General features: G+C 43.1%; 1 protein-coding gene across 4 annotated transcripts in view; it reads left to right on the top strand.

Moving 5' to 3' along the window:
• Positions 1–2,221: 2,221 nt before the first annotated feature.
• Positions 2,222–11,929, top strand: part of RFX3 (regulatory factor X3) — a 284,224-nt gene continuing 274,516 nt past the window's right edge. For 2 of the 4 annotated variants that reach the window (XM_046023092.1, XM_046023088.1), the window contains exon 1: positions 3,395–3,621. The gene's annotated coding sequence lies outside the window, so the exon portion shown is untranslated. Of the gene's footprint in view, positions 2,263–3,394; positions 3,622–3,690; positions 3,991–11,929 lie in introns of those variants that run through there. The other 2 variants (XM_046023089.1, XM_046023091.1) reach the window with 2 other exon arrangements.

Here is an 11,929-nt window from a genome sequence, read left to right as displayed (position 1 = left end):
CGTTAATTTTCAAAACTCTCATACATACAATTTTTCAGAAGTAAACCTATCCTCATCAGTATTTTATTTTTCATAAGCAGCTTTTCCTTTTACAAGCATTAATGTTCATTTATTAGTTCTTGAATATGCAGCAGATATCAGTAAGAGAAAATAACCTAATGACAATATTGAAAAGGAAATCTGCCCTTAAGAATGATTTTTAAAGTATTCATCCGTACATAATCCAGGCTCCATAGTTTTCAAGTGGTGCAGATACAAATGTGTTAAATGATGTCTCTGACAGTCCAGGTTGAGAGCAGAAACAATCCAAGTTCAAAGGACACAGCATTTTAAATTCACAGATATGGGGTGCCTGGGTGGCTCAGTGGGTTAAGCTGCTGTCTTCGGTTCAGGTCATGATCTTAGGGCCCTGGGATCGAGCCCCACATCGGGCTCTCTGCTCGGCGGCGAGCCTGCTTCCCTCTCTCTCTGCCTGCCTCTCTACTTGTGGTCTCTCTCTCTCAAATAAAAAAAAAAATCTTTTAAATTCACAGATACGACTTTGAGCATTTTATAGATAAGAACTATGTCTGGCCCTCTTTTGGTACTCAATAAATAATTATTACATTGGCAGTTCACTGCATTTGTCAAGGAATATAAAATATTTTTTTTTGTTTTGATGTCTTTTTTTTATTAAGGCTAGTGTGTATTGCCTGTAACAGGTTGATAAAAGCTAGACCTGCTGCGTCTTTTTGTGACTTATGTAATTTATTTCTGAAATATATGTACAACATATTGTGAAATTGTAACTGTGCTTAAAAATGACCAAAAAGAAGATCTTATCACAACTGATTAGAGGTAAAGGGATTTCTGGGTCCTTTCATAACTAGTTATAGCACAAAACCATACATACATATATAATCCAACCTGTTTCTGAATCGAGAGCTTGAACCCGTAGCTTAATTAACTGATTCAGTAGGGCAGTAACATTGAAAATTTATCTATTCTCAGGAAAAGACCAAATCAAGAAATACATTTAAAAAAAACAACAACAAAACAAGAAAAACAAAACACAAAAAACAAACAGTCTCTAAGCAGCTTAAGGCTGGTGTTAAAACGTCCTCACATAAAGGTCACACTTTTCTAAGAGTTCCTCAAAGTACCTATTTATACTCTTGGGACACAGTTGTGCACAAGCTTCATTATGGTTTTCTCGCCCGCAGATTGAAAGCAGTCAATTAATGGGTGGGGAGGACCCCAGCTAGAACTGTGCTCACTGCCCGCAGTTAAGAAGCAAAAGCCTCCAGCGAGGGAAGGACAGGCAAACTGTATCAAGCAATTCAACTAAAAAAGCAAAGCTCTTCAGTGCTGTGGGTGTTCTTGCACCTCTTACAGAGGACTTAGATCTGTGAATGCAATGAAATGAATATTCAGAATGATCACCAGCTTTCACACAGCTGGGAATGCATACCTAGTTTCCATGTGTATGTCGAAACTATAATTCTGAGTTTGGAGCGGTTAACAACTATTGGTCACTGCATTGCCATTCGCCTCGGACTAAAAGGGTCTGGTACCAGTGAGTGAGTCCTGAAACCTTTTAGCTTTAGCACTGTGCTCGCCCCGTTCACTATTACATTGTAACACACTAGCATAAGCCTCTGTGAGTCGTTAGGAGATTGATTACCTAGGAAACATCACTTTCTTCAATCTATTGTTTCAACAGTTGCTTCCTAAAATACTCTTATCTAATATTCCAGGGCACGGAGCAGTAACATAAAACCACCGACTAGTTAAGGATTCTGTGCCTGCTTTCCCTAAAATGAGAGTATTTCGTACCTAACAGTGGCGCTGCGAGGATTAAATGAGATAATGTATGTAAAACACTAAGCACAATGTCCGGGGCAGCGTAAGCGCTCAGTAACGGTCGCTATTATTATTTTAGCACTGGGAATTTATGTCGGCCCAAATCCCTTATTTTGCAGGTGCAAAAATTAAGCCTCCAGAGAACTGACTTCCTTAGGCTCTACTTCTAATGTTATTGTCTTGGCTAAGCAGCTTAGCTGCCAGTGCTGGAGGTCTGGGGCATCGGCAGGGCCCCGGGGAGTGAGCCTGCAGGACTCCTGCGTGCAGGGAACTGGACCAGTGTGCTGGCGCCGGGCGCTCGCGCGGCTGGGCTCGGGAGCCGGGTGTGTGCTAACAGCATCCGTCACCGAGGAAGCCATTCGTCGGCCCCGCCGGAAACACAGATACCGCAGGTTGTCAATAGGGCCGAGGGCGAGGCAGGTAACAGGATAGCGGGCTGAGCTCGGGTCCCCCGGTTCGGTCGACTTTCGAGACGGCAGAGCAGCTCGCTTCGGGGTGGGGTGGGGGGGCAGAAACGAACGGGGTGCTGTCCCCGGCAGGTGTGAACTACCCCGCCCCTCAGCGCTTCCGCCGAGGGGGACCGCCATGCATTCGCTCGTCCTCCCGCCAGGACGGCCGCCCGCTTTGCGGGCAGGGAGGGAGCACCTCGCCTCTCGCTCCCGAGCGGGGGCCGGATGGGCTCGGCCCCGGCCGTCCGCGCGCCCAGCCGCGGCCGGACAGCGGGAGGCGGCGCGCGACCCCCACACGCCCCGGGCTCGCCTGCTCTAAGATGGCGGCGGAGGCAGCTCGCTCCCACCCCCGCCGCCCGCGCTCCTCCGAGTCGGGGCCGCAGGAGGCGGGAGCGGGCCGGAGCGCCGCGAGCAGCAGGGCGCAGGCGGCTCGGACGCTCCAGTCCGGCGCGGGCCCCGGAGCTCTGAAGCGCCCAGGCATGCTAGAAGCCAGGCAGCGGATGGAAGTGGGAACACCGCCGGCACCTCAGGAACGAAGAGGGGGAGGGAAAAAAAAAAAAAAAGGGAAAAGGAAAAAAAAAAAAAAAGAGCAGAGCGGCGGCACATCCGGGACCCTCCGCTCGCCCCGCCCCGGAAATGACGTTCCAGGCCAGGAGCGGGGGATGAGACCGCTCTGCAAAGTGGGTTCTTTGCCCGCCGTAGTTGGTCTCCCACAAAGTGTCTGGAATCGCCTTCAACACCCCCTCCCCCGGGTTCCTCGTTACCCTCTCGCGGCTCTGCGGCTGCTGTGCGCAGAGCTGGCTGCCGGGCTTGGCGGCTCTCGCCTCGCAGATAGTACCCCTCCCACCGTGCCCCTGCAGCCCCCCTGCTCCTCGTCAGCGCGAGGAATAAGCGCACCTCCGAGAGGACGCTAGGGTGACCTCAGCCTAAGCGCAGCTCTTCGGAGCCCTTCTTCGGAACCCCGCCTCGCGCTCCCTGCGCCCCCGCCCCCCCCCGAGGCCCGGGTTCGGGGCTGTCCGTCACGGTGCCGAGCCCGCCCCTTCCGGCGGCTCGCGGGGCCCGCCTCCTCCCCTCTTCCCTCCCCACCCCTCCCCGTGCGAGTGTCTCCCTCTCCCTCTCGCTCCCTCTCTCTCTCTCCCTCTCTCTCTCTTTTGTGAGTTATAGCAACCGTTGCCTTGTGAATCAAGCGCCATAGTCACCGTAGTCCTGGCGACTGTTACCCATCAACAACAACTACTCCTCTCCTCCTCCTCCTCCTCTTCCTCCTCCTCCTCCCCACCACCACCATCTCCATCACCCACCAACAACACCACAATAATCCACAGCCAAGGTGAATATTCTTCGGTCTCTACATGTGTGTGGGAGCGTGTGGCTGCGTGTGAACGCGTGTGTCCGTGCGTGTGTGTGTCCGTGCGCGCGAGCCGAGTGTGGCCGTGCGGGGGTCTCCCTCCTGACCCGGGGGCTGCCGCGGCGCCGCCGCCGCCGAGGGGCTCCGTGCCCCGGCTTGTTTACAATGGACCGCGCGCGCCGCGGCTGGCTCGGGGGTGTGGGCGCCGCGCCGCCCCGGCCCTCGGCGGCCGCGCTTCAGGGATGGAGCGGGAGCGCCGGAGGCTGCGAGCCGAGCGGGAGAGGGAGCCCCAGTGCCCCGACGCGGATGGTGGAGCTCTCCCCTAGGTCTGGCTCAGAGGAGGAGGGTCAGGTGAAGGCAGAGGCTTGCTTGCTTTCTTCCTTTAATTTCCTTCTTTCCCAGAGCTGCTGGCTTCCTGCTTCTCTGCAAACCGAGATAGACAGCAGCGTGCCGGGGGGACCCGAGAGGTGGTGTGCTGGTGTTGTTGTTGTGCACTTGTGGGCCTTGCTACGGGTTTTGTTATTTTTATCCTCGTACAACGGGGAACTTTTCCCACCGCCTATTCCCTTCCTTTTTGCCCCTCTTTGCCTTGTGCTCAATGGGCTGCTCTGCTTTTGCCATCATCAGCTGCACGGTTTCTTTTTTCTTTTAAAACTGTGTTTTCTTTGTGCTGCAAACAGTCTTAATATCCATTCAGCACTCTTCCCTCTCCCCCCCTTCTTCTCCCCCCACACCCCTTGCACACACATTGAGACCGGGGCCCTCTCCGCTGGGCGCTTCGCTGCCCTGGAAGAGAGGTTTTTAAAACAAGTCTCTCTCCTCTCTCTTTCTCTCTTTTTTGGGGTGTGTGTGTGCGTGCGCGCGTGTGTGCTTGTGATTTAAACCAGATGCAGGGCATCTGTGATACTTGGGTTAGTAGTTATTGACAGTGCTTTATCCTTCATGTGGGGATGGGAGGGGTAGTGGTGAGGTTCCATTTCACTTTGATGAACCTCCTTCCCCACCGTGGAGTGTTAACAATTTTCATTGCGGTTAGGAGACTGTGTGTGTGATAAATAGGGAAAGGGCATCAGGGAGCTTTGTGAGAACTCAGTTTACAGTGTTATTTGTGACAGTGGTACTTTAAAGAGTTGTGTTTTTTCCCCCCTTCATCTTCTCTGTTTGTTTTCCTTTGAGAGTTGAAATTGAAGTCAAGTTGTTCATAAAGAATGTATGAAGCTTCTCAACTTGAAACGTGTGTATATTTCACTTTCTTTGTGGTTGTTAAGCTCTAGGCATGTGTGTACTTAACATATTCTTTTTTGTTTACTTTTTGGTTTCTTTGGACAGTGACTTAAAGCTGCTGAGGCGAGAGAACTTTTTCTTGTTAAGTCTGTCTTTTAAAAATCTGTTTCTCTCTGTAGATTTGAATACTTATCAGCCCTCAAGTAGTAGGGCTCTTGGCTAGAGGTAACCCAATTTTACAGATCCTGTAAATTTGTTCCGTCTTTCTGCCTAACGTTTAATAAGTAGCTTATTGGTAAAGAGTGTGATAATGAATGTGTGCTAAAACAGATATAATGTGCTATTATATTCGCACATATTGAAGTTTCCAGTTTGGAATTTTAAAATACGTATTTAAACAGTCTTCCTTCCCACAGCAAACACATATTGATTTACCTAACAGAGCAGCCTGTGAATAATGTGACAGTATTAATTATTCTTGAGATTGTCAATGAGCAGGTTGGGTCATTGTAACGCCATTAAGGCTAATATTTTGTAAAATCAGAGTTGGGGTTTTCAAAAAACTTCTCCTCTCTCAATTCATTGCCTTGTGATTGCTGTTTTAACTGAGGATGGAAGAAGTCTTTCTCAGAGGACTCAAATTTCTTTATCTTCATTCCCCAACCTGGCTTCCATGCAAATCTCTAATACTAACTTGTATTTTTTTTTTTTTTTTTCCTGTTCAGATGAGTGTCAAATGCCTGAACACTTTTGGATGGTGAAGCTCCTGGGTCCTATAAACTATCTCTGAAGTTAATAGGAGTTTTGCTGTCTTGAGACAGTTTTAGACCTTATGCCATTTACATAATACGTTTTCAGCTGAGTGGATTATATGCTTTAATGTTATGGTTTAATATTTTTATTTGCAGTGTCCAAGAACTTTTTTGAGGCATTTCACTCATTACAGTTATCTCAAGTTTTCCATAATTTAGATTTTTCAGTCACAAGTTGATCTGAGAGCAGAACTTAAATTGAATTCTGTTACCCATTTTTAAAAGCACATAGGTGGTATAAAAGTTGCCTTGTAAAAGAGGTGCTTTGGGCTCAAGTATGTCTGTGTTATTCGTATGGATTGAGTAAATATTCCCTAGAAATACTAACCAGATGATAAATTTTAAAATTTAACACAAGGATGAATATTTAGCATTTAGTTTCTTCTTTCTGTGTTATTTTTCCTAGCAAGAACTATATTATGTATTGGCATTCTCCTGTGTTCTCAGTTTTTAGACTGATTAAAATCTGTGAAAGTGACCATGCTTTAAAATGAAGGTATTAAGTAGAAGTTACTTATAACTTGTATTGAATAGCTAAATGTCTGCGATTCGTTGTATGTCATCATGCCGATCTCAAGCTTTTGAGATTGCTTTGCCTATGAATTTCGTTAAATGGTGTAGGCATATTTATGTAGGACATTTACATGCATAAGATAGTAAACTAAAATGCATTCCTAAAGTGCATCATTCCACAATGTTTTCATTATATGTGGTAGTTATGCCTAATTTAAAAAAGAGCAGTATTCCTCTAGTATTCAGATCATCCTGTATTCAGGTACTCAAAAGGTTTATAGTTTATACATTTAACATCCTTTAACCCTAAACAAATATGTTGTACCCTAAACAAATTCAGTGTGGTTAACTTTTTACCGTTAAAAAATTAGCAGTTAAATAAATGAATGGATCATTGATCAAGATAGATTCAGTGTACTATGTAAATGATGATAAGTTACTTTTTGGTAACATTGTTGATTCTTGAGAAAGCTGATGTTCCGAGAGATTTTCTCTAAACTTCTAGCTGAAGAGATTAGTAGATGGAGTATGATTTTGTTCTTCAGATTTTTAAAGTGTAAGTGGGTGTGTTTATTTTTTAAAAGATTTATTTATTTATTTGAGAGAGAAGGAGAGCATGAGAGGGGGGAAGGGCGGAGGAAGAAGCAGACTCCCCGCTGAGTAGGGAGCCCTCTGCAGGACTGGATCCTGGGACTTCAGGATCATGATCTGAGACAAGGCTGTTGCCCTACTAACTGAGCCACCCAGGTGTGTGGGGGTGTGTGTGTGTGTGTGTGTGTGTGTGTGTTTAATTAAAAGGGTGAATGTAGCATCATACTATGAGAAGAGTTTAAAAAAAAATCTTTCCTAAACAGGCTAATGAAAGTGTTACTTTGTTCTTGGCATAATAGTGAGACTGTGTTACAAGAAATGAGAATATCAAAAGAAGAAAGCTTTTAAATTGTGAAGAGTCTTCAAGGAAGTAAACCTTTAAATTAAAATAAGTCTGCTAGTTGTTTGTTTTTATGCTGAACATTAGACAAAAATGCTCTATTTCCATTTACTTAAAAGAAAAAAACAAAACAACTTAGTTTCCCTAATGGAATCATTTGCCTTTAACTCTTGGGTATAGATTCCCAGTGGCATGGCAAAACAGATTTTAAATTCCTCTCTGTTCACAGGTGCATAGTGTTCCCATATTTTGGAAATCTGAGATTAAGTGGATTTGGCTAAATCTAGCTTGTTAGGGACAGATGGCTGCTTTAAACAGGTGTCACTTTCATTTCTAGTGCATTGTGTTGGGACTTCCAGTGGTTCACAAAGGGGCTGTCTGAAGCAGGTGGCATCCTTTGCTTTTGTCCTTAGTAAAATATACTTTTGGAGTTAGTTATTTTCCTGGGAGTTTTTTTCTTTAATAGAATTTTTGAACTATTCAAATTAAGATTCATAATTTAACTTTTATTTCTGATTATCATTCTATTTTCAAGTTATATAAGTTGCACACCCTTTCACAAAACACTTAAAAATTCTTAGGAGTAATGGTAAATTCCCTTTGAATCCAGAAAAAGTACTCAGGAGCACTTAAACAGTCAGTTAAAATTATCTGCAGCAAAAAGCCAAGGCAGATTTAAATAAAGTGAAATTTGGTTAACATGATAGGCCATGCCATCCTTAAAGAATTTTTTTTGTCAGCATTATTATAATTTGAATGAAAAGTGTTGGAAACCAGTATTGTTTTTGTTTGTTCACTATTTTAAATAATTTCAAACTAAAACATTTTCCTGACCTACTTCAGTTGTTACTGTAACATTTTTAGTGGTCTTTTTAAGTGAAAATTGTTTTTAAGCATTAACGTTTGAAAAATATGTACTGGAGTAAATAAATGAGTATCAATCTATTGATTTCTAAGGTTCATTTTTACTTTGATTCTTTCCTTTTTTGTGGGAATTTTATACATCTTAGAACAGATGCAGCAGAGGGTGCTGTGCTGTTTGCAACATGAGATTATCACTACTAAAAATGTGAACTGATTAGAACTTTTATTTAAAGAAAAAATGTTAATTATATATGCATTCAAGCATATAATAGCCTTATTTCTGTTGAGTTTAAATTTAATATGCTGTCTTAATTGGCAGTTTTGTACGAAAGCCTGTCTCTGTACGGGTATAATATGTATTAGCACAGCATAAAATAGTATCAAGATTGATACTTTGGCATACTTTGAATGTCAGCATTAGTCCTTTAGGTATATACACTGAACACCTTCCTATGCAGGTCTGTCAATCTCTGTCTCAAAAATTTAGGTTAACCTGAGAAACTTACTATTTTGGCAGTATGGGTCTGTACTCCATAGACTGGGTATTATTGGCACATGTCGATATACTGTATATTCTTAAAATGTTCTTATACGGCATAATTAATAATATGCTTTTCTAGAATGATTTTAAAAAACTACCTCAAAAGTATAAGTGGTAATAATAGTTGTCAGGCTAATTAAATCAACAACAATAATAATATTGAAAAATTGTCTGGAGAATTCAGTCCCCACTTGCCGCTGTTCGAGTAGTCTTATTTGACTATTTAATTTGACTTTATTATCTGAAAAGTTTTAGATTCTTTGCCCTACTCTCTGCCATATGTTTCTAAACTAGAAGTGGTTGGATATTATTTTCTGTATCTGAGTACTTGTTTAGCAGGATTTTTTTAGGAGAACCATTGAATCCAATCTCTTGGGCTCTTCTTGCATCATTGACTTTCCTCCTTAGGCAGCATATACTCTAAAAGACAAATACTGAAACGGTGGTAGTCAGTGTCTTTCTCAACTAAGATTAGAAAGATATCGTTGTATAAGTTTTTTTCTCTTCAGATGACACATTTTTGGATTGATCTATACTATTATCCCACATTTAACTACAATCAGCAAAATGTGGTATTTTTTAAAAGTCCCTTTATAAAATACTGTACTTCATGTGTTGGAATGTCACAAAGAATCAGAAACATCAATAGAGAGTAACAGTTTTTAAGCATGGCTTTTATTAAAACAGGTTAGGTATTTTTCTTTTACATTGTGGTCTTGCAATTTACCAGTTAGTTTCTGCCATTAAGATTTTTAAAGTATATGAGATTGTTTTAAAACCTTTGTGTTAGAAGTTTTACATTTCAAATTACCGGATGTACTTAATGAAAACAAATCAGTTAAAAATGGCAACAGATTTAGAGTACCAAGTAGATAGATGCTTTGTCCTTTAAAGGGAGTGATGGGATAAGGATACTGGTTAAGAACACAGGCTTTAGGGTCAGGTTTCAAATGGTCTTATTAGCTGTGGGATCTAGGACAAGTTATTGAGTTTAACTTAGCCTCAGTTTTCTCATCTGGAAAATAAGATCAGCATTACCTGCCTTACAGGGTTTTGTGAAGGTTGATAATAATTCATGTAAGTGCTTTGCTCAGTATTTGATACAGAGTGCATGCTCAGTACACCTTGTTTCTTATTATGAGAGACTTCTGAGAAGATAACTTTTTACATCTTTTTGCCATCTGAAAGTTCTTTTGAAATGTTTCTGATCATCTCCTCAGTGGGCCCTAAGTTCTGAAAGATTTTGCCCAGTAATGTACACTCATTAAACAACCATTCTCTCCTCCCCAAAGACATGAAGCTGTTTGGATTACTGTGAAATTTGGGTTACTACTTGATAACCAGTCTTGTTATTACACTGAATTAATAGCATGTTAGCCCAAAGTTATGTTTTAGTTTTACTCTGCAGCCTTATTATAATGGCATTCTTTTACTGCATTTGGACAAATCTCCTGGTCCAGGGATCTCAGACTGAGAACTCATAATGCAACATTTCATAAACTCATACAATTCCCATTGTCCATTTTGTTGTCCAATTTATATTCTCCTTTTCACATCTGTTATACACGAATCCATTTGAAAACATCTTGTGCCCTTTTTATAGACTTTATAAAAATGTAGTCGTTAATATATAATGACAATAAATAACTGTATAAAGATGAGTTCATCGAGGAATTATTCTGCGGGTTTATAACGCACTGCTGGGAATTGTTATCTTACTAAGGGTTGGAAATGTGCGAGGTCACCACTTGTATACCTGTAGCAGTAAGTAATTTCGGAATAATTTGCCAACCCCAATCTTGAGGTGTGAAGTAACCTTGGAATGTTATGCAGTAAAACATAATGTGAAAAATGTCATCTTGGGTGCTCTTTCCTTGGCTTTCCAAGATGTTTAAAGAAACAGTTGGCTGCCTTATTGTCTCTAATGTCACTATTGAGTAATTTGCTGTATGCCCTTTTTTCTAAGCATTTTGACTGAGAATGATTTTCCCCCCATTTTAGAGTGATCTGGATCAGCTAGTCCTGATCAAACTGGAAATGTGATTTATACATCCAGTTGAAAGTTGACTCAAAACCGCACGTCCTCTTTCTTGCTGAAGCCTTGTGTAACTGTAGCATGGCGTTTCTGCCTGTCTCGCTCAGCTTACCTGTTCTCGTTCTCCCCACTCCTGCTAAGTGTTTAATTATATGACTCCTTGTATATTATTTTTATAGACAGTTAGTCCCAGTATATGAAGTAGCAGCTCTCAGCTCAGCCATCTCCTCTGCTGCTTTTTTCCCAGTGGATTTCACACCCATTGAAAAAGGAACTTTTGGGGGCGCCTGGGTGGCTCAGTGGGTTAAAGCCTCTGCCTTCGGCTCAGGTCATGATCCCAGAGTCCTGGGATCGAGCCCTGCATGTGGTTCTCTGCTCAGCAGGGAGCCTGCTTCCTCCTCTCTCTCTGCCTGCCTCTCTGCCTAGTTGTGATTTCTCTCTGTCAAATAAATAAAATATTAAAAAAAAAATAAAAAGGAACTTTTGGGAAAAAGCCAGGGAACGTGACTGAGATGTCAAGGTTATCCTGTCATTATTTTCTTACAGGTTCTATCTGTCTGACTGCCCTCTTGAACAAATACATATCCTTGTTCCACTAATGATGTAACCTGAGCATGATTTTGCTGCAGGAGGCTCCTGTCCTCGCCCTGGCTAGATACTGGCCTCTGGCTAAGTGCTTTAGTTTAAATATCTCATCCAGCCCCCAAATATTATGTTTGCGCATCACGTATGTCTGGCCACTGCTGACTCTTAAACCCTAGATACTTCTTCTCACTGCTTTTGTTAGAGGCTGCGATACCCAGTTAGGGCTGCTTGCCTTTGCTTCGCTCGGTCAGGACAACCAGAGACTTCGTTGATCCTGTTGGGGCAGAAATGGGGAAGGGCTGGTAAGAGCTGAGCCCAGGAAAACTAAGAGTGAGGCGTCTCGCCTGAAAATGAAAGTGCCTTAGCTGGTGAGAGGAGACAGATCTGTGGAGGAGTGTGGATGGGCAGAGGAGAGAGGGGGATGACGCTGTGAAACAAAGGTCTTCCAAAGTGCCGGCCAAAGGACGGGGCAGAAGAGAGAACCCAGGGGATGTACCACTGCCTGTGAAACCTTAGGCTGCTCACTTCAGCCCTGTGGGTCTCAGTTGCTCTCTCTGTAAAATGAAACACTGGGGCTCTCTGCTCTCTCTGGCCCTCCGAGCATGAATAGTCTAGGAATCCTTAGCAAGATTGGCCCTGGCCAGAGGGAAACAGGACAATAACAGGCATCCAGGAGTTGGTGTTTCCTTGACCGATGGACTGAGAGGCTGGCATTTTGCTTGCCTTTCCTTTCTTCTGCTAAGAACAACAGGGAAGGAAAACTGAGAGCCCGGGTCAAGCATAAT

This window comes from Meles meles, chromosome 11 (genome assembly GCF_922984935.1).
Source record: "Meles meles chromosome 11, mMelMel3.1 paternal haplotype, whole genome shotgun sequence".
NCBI lineage: Eukaryota > Metazoa > Chordata > Mammalia > Carnivora > Mustelidae > Meles > Meles meles.
This window is presented reverse-complemented; position numbering and strand designations above follow the sequence as displayed.